Genomic DNA, 7,655 nt, shown 5'->3' on the forward strand with positions numbered 1-7,655 from the left:
AATTAATAAGCAAAAAGTGATTTTATTCAGTATAAAAAGTAGGATTTAAGTGTTTCCAAGTAATAACATGCAGAACAAAGTAAGGTACCAAGCAAAATAAAACAAAACACGCAAGTCTAAGCCTAATACATTAAAAAACTGATTACAGATGAAATCTCACCCCCAGAGATGTTCCAATAAGCTTCTTTCACAGACTGGACTCCTTCTTAGACTGGGTCCAGCAATCACTCACAACCCCATAGTTACTGTCCTTTGTTCCAGTTTTTTTCAGGCATCTCTTTGGGGTGGAAAGGTCATCTCTTGAGCCAGCTGAAGACAAAATGGAGGGGTTTTCAGGGGCTTTTATAGTCTCTCTCTTGTGGGCAGAAACTCCTTTGTTCTCCTGTGCAAAGTCACAGCAACAAGATGGAGTTTTTAGCCACCTGGGCAAGTCACATGTCCATGAATGATTCAGCTTTTTGCGGCCGACGCCGTTGTTTACATGTTAGTTTGAACATTCCCAGGAAAGCTCAGATGTGGATTGGCATCTCCCAAAGTCCATTGTCAGTTAAGTGTTTCTTGATTGGACACTTACTGAGAATAATCCTTTCTCAAGAAGGTGACCAAATGCTTCACTGAGGCTACTTAGAATCAAATACATTGAGATACAATACCATAGCCAATATTCATAACTTCAAATACAAAAATGAAACACACATACAGACAGCATAATCATAAGCAGCAAACTACAACCTTTCCATAGACACGCCACTTGACCTCCTCTGTACAAGACTTGGTGAAACCATAGGACCCAGGTTGCAACAATGATCTATATGGTCACAGTTCATGTCAATAACGTCACACCCTCCATTTAGGAACTGGGAATGGATGGTGTTCTCAATGAATGTGGTACATCACTTGCTTTCCCCCACGATGGGTAGACTGAGCTCTCCAGGCAGGTTGACCCACCTTGTATAATATTCACCAAAATAACGGTAATAAGACAAACAGCACAAAACACACAACACAATTTTTTGTTGCGACAGTAGACCCATGGTGTTCTGGGTTGTTCTTTCACTGGCGCCAGCTTGCCCATAAAGTGTCTGAAAAACAAAATAAACATTTCCAAGCCCCTTATGGGGGGACAGATTATTGCTTAAAAATACCCCTTCCTTTTACAATTTTTTTGCTGATTGCAGAAAAAAATAGAAGAATTACTTTCATACTTTCCTTGTTTTGTTCTATAGTGTAGCCCATAGGATTACTTGGCTAGCTATTATATCCTACTAATCCAGCCAGCGGTATCAAATAATATGTTTCTTTTTGTAAATTAATCCATTTTATTCTTATATTTTATCAGTATTAATTCCTATGAATTTAGGATGTGTTGAGGCATATGATATGTGTTTCCTAATATACTTAGAATAAGTTTTGCTGAAATGCAAGAAACCTACCGGCCTGTATCCGGTAAGATCTGCTTAATAGCTAAAAGTAGAATCAGTTAAGAGTACGGTAAATTAGCATAAAAGCTGGTAACCTTTGGCTTAGATGGGAATGGTCCCTGAATTTTGAGGAACCAAAGGGAGGAACTATACACAACACTGAGCAGGTTTATCTGGCATCTACAACTGGTTGGTAACCGCAAGGTATACCACAACCTGGAAGTCGCCAAGAGAGCCTAGATTGGCAGTTTTTGGAGTGAGATAATCCTTATTAATATAGAGCGAATAAGTGTCATAATCCACTAACCTATAGGATAAGGGTACCCATAAATTTCTTAGGGTACCGAAATAAGATTTGGGTATAGTAGGTTGGGCCTGAAGTACATAGCGTCAGGATCCTATAAAATACCTTGTAAGGATATTATAGGAGCTTTTTGCTTTTAGCTCTCTTTGAGCTCTTTTAGCTCTTTAAACGCTCGCTCTTTGAGCGCTTCTTTTAGTCTTTAGCTCTTTCTTTAGTCTTTGTTCTCCTATATTCTATAGACTGTCTTTTTATCTACCTATCATTCTATCTTCTATCACACTATCAGCTCAGCTTGTGCAGTATAGTATAACTACTTAACATTCCCAACTGTTGGGGAAGCCAGCACCATCATGTTATTGGGCATGCCAGGAGTAAGACTGGTCCTTCGCCTCCTATTACCTGGTCCTCAAGGAAGGGTGTGAATATGTTAGGTTAAGGTACTTGTAATATAAATGTTACCACCAGGAGTGTTGGAATTCTTTTCCTGTTTTGCAGTCATAAGTTTCATAGCATTTATTATTCTTTTGTTAATCTCAATAAATTTTTTATCAATTTGGTATTGTCCTCAGTGTAAGTGTTTTTGTCAAGCACCCCAAGAGTCCTCTCCTGATATAGAACTCTCTGAGTTCTTGAACCCTGTAGTCTGAATTGGACAAGAACCTATAAATCTTCTGGTTGGATGCGATCAGTGGTGAGCCATAACAACTAACCCATAAAATTCAGGTCAACAATAGGCAGGCTAGGTTTTTACCCTTAAAGGGAAAGGGTGAATTATTCCACTATTCATTTATGAAATTTAAGAGGTTTTGTACCTCAGTTTCCCCTCTTGTACAACAGACCAGGTTTGTAACGGTTTTTCTGCTGTGCCAAGCTTTGAGTTTATTCACAGGTAATAGCTGAGTGGCAGTATATTACCATGAGACTCTTAACATCAACTTTGCTTTCAATTACCGTTTTTTAGCATGCTTTAAAATTTTCTAAAAAATTATATGCATTATACATTGTTACGAGATTACTCACTAGTATTTGTTCCAGAATTTAACATTATGACAGTTAGATTACTCAGAGCCTCTTAAGGCTCAGTGTTGTGCATTTCACCTCTGCTGTTGCTCCAGAGGAGCACTGTCTTTAAACTTTTTTGTTCCCCTCCTGCAGTTCTTAGCTGCTATTTATTACCAAAAAAAAAAAAAAAAAAAAAAAAGATCCAGAATCTTTCCTCATTCTTCCAGTTCTGGCTGCCACAGTGTAATGTTCCCCTCTGGTATTGTCTGGACCAGTGATCTGCTAGGTCACTCCAACCCTTGACTCTGGGAGCCAGCCTTACCCTGATCCTCTGTGAGAACTCCCACTCCTGGACTGTTCACACACAGCCTCTGGCATGTAAGCTGCTTCCAGCTACTTGCAAGCGAATGACACTAGCCAATATCTCCGGCCCCAAACACAACCCTGGGAACCTCCGTCTTGCAGTGTCCAGTTATGCCCGCTGGAAGCTGCAAGCTTATATAAGTTCGTCAGTTTAACAAAGAAATTGATATGTACCAGGCTTGTTCTCCCAAGGGGAGTCTCTAACACACTGCAAACAAATGCACTGCTTCAGGTAGAATAAAAAAACAGATTTATTAACTATAAAGATAGATTTTAAGTGATGATAAGTCAAAGCATAACAAGTCAGATTTGGTCAAATGAAATAAAAACAAAATGTATTTTAAGCTGATCGTAACACTTTCAATGTCCTTAAAAACTTAGATGCGTCTCACCACAGGCTGGCTGGTTACTTTTCAGTCTGGCTCTCCCCATTGTTCAGCGTTTCAGTCGCTTGGTGGTGGTGGTGTCTGTAGGTGTAGGTGGAAGAGAGAGAGTATGGCAAAATGTCTCTCCCTTTTATCATGTCCTTTCTTTCCTCTTGGCTTTGCCGCCCCCCCACCCTCTCAGAGTCAGGTGAGCATACCTCATCGCAGTCCCAAACTGACCAAAGGAAGGGGGGTAACTCCCTCGAGGGTCTAACAGATTCTTTTGTTGCTGCCTAAGCCAGTGTCCATTGTTCCTGTCAGGCTGGGCTGGGTTTGTCGCATACACGCCCTGACGAGGTGTGAACTGCCCCTCTGTTCCTGGAGAGTTTTTGCCTGGGCTTTAAGCCTTGAGGATACATTTTCAGCCTCATAACTATGTACATGAAATTATAACCTATAACCTTACTATAACATTACTGTAACAATTACTATAACATCACTATATCAACCATGCTCAGTGCATCATGAGCCTTCTGAAGACACCCAACATGACAAACTTTGCATTGGATACCACACAATCATTTTATAAAGATGATCATGGGGGTGTAGGGTGTTCTGCCAAGGTACAGAGCGTCACACCTAGCCAGGAACATATTATGTAATCCTTATTTAAAAGATTTTAAACTTTATAAAAAACATGGAAGTACCCAAAGGGTAAAATGCTAAATACCAAAGCCACATCACACTAGCTGCCATGTCTAGCACAAGGGTCTGTCAGTGTTGTAACTTTGAATGAGAAATTCAAATGGGGTTTTAGTGGCATTGTCTTTTTTTTTTATTTAAAACAACCAAAAACAAACCAATTTATCTTAAACCTACAAACAAGATTTTACAAACCATGAGTGCTGGTTTAGGTCCTTAAAACATTACATAATTACCCCCCAAAAAATTTACACACAAGAATTCTTTTTTGTCCAACATCCCTTGCACTGCTTTTATTTATTTATTTATTTTACATAACTGTACCGCGATTACACTTCCATTTTGTACAACTAGAGACAGTCAAGTTAAGTTTCAATAGAAACCCCTTACATTCCTTTAGTGGTTTTGATTAACTTGTTTAATAGTCAAATAATATAGCTAAAAGTATTTGGCTGCTTGCTGCCTGCAGCAGCCCTTTACAGACCATTTCTGTGGGAAAAGGGCCCATTTTCCCTCAGAATAGCTATAAAGGTTCCTGGGGTCAAAAACACAGTGATGGTAGTAGCCACCTGACCCCCCTGTGTAATTTGTTTAACTACCAGGATTCCCCCCAATGTGACTGTACCGAGTTGCACATATATTTACATTTACATAATTGGGTTTTATTCTTAAACCACAAATTCCCTTTTTATAACACCACAACTATTACTCTTCAACATTTTTACAACTGTTACCATTTAACATTTTCACAACTTCCAACTGTTTACTTTCCTTCAAACTTTCCCAAACTCTGTAGTATTAATTTCTATAAAAGCTACTTGTAACTCTTTACTCACTTTAAATTATTCACTTGTGCATTCAATTTTTTAAGGTGGTACATTTTGCCTGTAAGGACATAGCCACCCTGTAACACATAGCTGCCTCACCCTGTGCTTCCTTTACCTTTGGGATTATTTAAAAAGGCAGTAAAACATTTGTTTTCATGGTCACCCATGGACCTTTTACTTTAAAAAATTCAGTGGAATGCAGCAGACTCTGTCCTGCTTTGTCCAAACAAACTTTTTACCACGTATCCAAAGTACCATTCATTAAAACTTCAGAAAACCAAAAGTGGGGTGGGGGAGGAGAGAGGGAGAGAAATGGGGGCTGGGGAACAAGAATTTTGCTTTAAGGCATCTACTTGATCCTTCAGGGTCAGGTTCTTTGACTCAAGACAATTAAAATCGTCTATACATTTTCAGCTATTCTGACTGCCAGCACGCTGTGATGATTTACCATGTGCTGTTCCTCGGCAATTTGCTGCAGAGTTTCCACTTTGCTTTTAAGACTGGTAACCTCCTCCCATAAACCTGACAGACCGGCACACCCAGCTTGCAGCAAAACAGCCTTTTTCTTATCTTGGGAGCACTTGGACACTGGATAAGCTTCCACCCCCCCCCTGGATGGCTGGCCAATCCTGACGATCCCCAGGGGGGAAGAGGGGGGCTGCATAAGGATCCCTCTATTTCCCCACCAGTTTATTAATAAACCCCTTAACTGGGGTTGCAGAAAAGGGCCCGTTCAACTTACTCATTGAATCCATGGTGAGACGTGGTGATCAGGCACAACTCTCCCCTGGGATCTTGTTCATGACGCCAGATGTTAGAGAAGAAATGAGCAGGCTGATCCGGGGCTGATTAAGTAGACGGGCTTCTTTATTGCGGTACTTGTTCCCTTCGACTCAGTTGTCGAGTACGCACTGAGTTAATCACCTCACACTCTTTTATCTAAGTTAATATGTAAATACCCACATTTACTACAACACCCCCAAAACCCTTATTGAGTAATATGAATGCCCATATAATGAATATTAATAACTATATACTGAATATAATTATTTCCACTCCTGATTACTGTTTACAGCATTAGCATATTCTACAGATAATTTTTACTTTGAAGATACATTTCTTTACAATAATTGCAGTCACAAATGCCCTTCATGAGCAGTTTGCCAGGAAGGGAGGAAGGGGCCATGACCCCGAGCTCGTTTGTGTAGCTGGAAAAGGAAGGGATGGGGAGATAACACTGCTTTACCCAAAAGGTATTCATTTAGATCCCCACATTCCTTATGCAGCTGCGAGCTTATCAATTCTTAATAAGCAGAAGGGAACTTTATGTCAAGGTGACACTGTATTTATCAAGTGAAGGAATAGTGCATGCCTGTGCCTACTCCCTAATACCATGCTAGCACACCAGCGGTTTCCCAGTTTTCTGCTTAACCCTTACATATCCCAACAAGGACATAAAAAATAATCCTGTACAAAACAGTATCTGAAGCAGAGGTTGCATGATAGGCTGCATGGTGTAATAGGCAAGGCACAGTAGGTCTGGGGTCTCTTCCCAACTCTGCCACTGAACCTGTTTGGGGCCTGTAGGTGCTACTTAACCCAATAAACAAACAAGCAATAAATAACCTAGTATTTCTCAGGGAACTTTGGCCTACCTGTGGTACTTCAGGGCATTCTAGGGGTTTTGTGTTGTATTTTGTTTACAGTAAGTTGGACGGTGCTGGCTTTTTGTGGATTTTAAAGCAATACATAAATAATTAAAATCCTAAAAGCAAATTACAGCTTATAGCACCACCTGCAATAAAAAAATAAAACTGTGTTGCAGGTGGCAATTTTCTGAATATTTCACTATCCCTGCAGCCTCTGTGCTCAAGACAGTTCTATAATAATCCTGCAATTTTAGCATAATTCTATCCAAAAATACATTAAAACTGCCTTTTTCCTTTTTTAAAAAATATGAAATAACACACATAAAGCTATGTTAAAATAACATTAAGGTTGCAAAGCTGAGTACCAGAATTAAGGTTGGCTGTGGACTCTTAATTCAGCCCCTGTGTGAGTATGCATTATGATACAGTCTTTAGTTACATGATCACATACTATTTTCTTCCACAGGACCCCTGCCTCGGTCAATGCATGGGATGGAGGGGGCTCTTAGAATGAATCTAGGTTGTGTAGGGAGCGAGACTGTTGTCTGTAGGACCCTGCCTTGTTCGCTCTTGAAGTTGAAAGGTGCGGCGAGTAGTGAAGGAGGCAGAGAACTGTAGGAAGAGAAAGTATTGTCTTATGGGTAAGGCTGTTAAGTGTCACCCTGGAGAATTGGAGTCTGTCCCTGCCTCCGCTACAGAGTTCCTGCACAATGCTCAGCAGGTCACTTCACCCAGACTTTTCCCAGGGGATTCCTAACCCTCTTGAGACACTGGGGTCTGCTCGTCAGAACTGCTGACACACACAGCTGCTCCTGAAACCAGTAGGAACTGTGGATGCCCAGGCAGTGTGGTCTAGGGAGGGATGAGTGGAGTTGAGAGCCAGGCAGGCCTGTGTTCTAATCCTTGCCACTGATTCACTAGTAAGTCTTCCTGTCTTGGTTTTCACCTGTGAGAAATTGGGGTGGTGATGCTTCCCTGGCCAGCCGGGGAGATGAGTTCCTGAATGTCTGTAAGTCCCTCAC

The 7,655-nt window shown here is 40.7% G+C and overlaps 1 long non-coding RNA gene across 2 annotated transcripts; it reads right to left on the bottom strand.

The window, feature by feature from the left end:
• Positions 1 to 448: 448 nt before the first annotated feature.
• On the bottom strand, positions 449 to 6,202 carry LOC117884470. Of its 2 annotated transcripts, none has more exons than XR_004647569.1 (3): positions 5,727 to 6,202; positions 3,483 to 3,557; positions 449 to 1,082 (listed from the first exon to the last, which is right to left on the bottom strand). It is a non-coding gene; the product is annotated as an uncharacterized LOC117884470 (long non-coding RNA). The 2 variants fall into 2 exon arrangements; XR_004647570.1 differs by having other exon boundaries at positions 449 to 1,112.
• Positions 6,203 to 7,655: the final 1,453 nt, after the last annotated feature.

This window comes from Trachemys scripta, chromosome 10 (genome assembly GCF_013100865.1).
Source record: "Trachemys scripta elegans isolate TJP31775 chromosome 10, CAS_Tse_1.0, whole genome shotgun sequence".
Classification (NCBI taxonomy): domain Eukaryota; kingdom Metazoa; phylum Chordata; order Testudines; family Emydidae; genus Trachemys; species Trachemys scripta.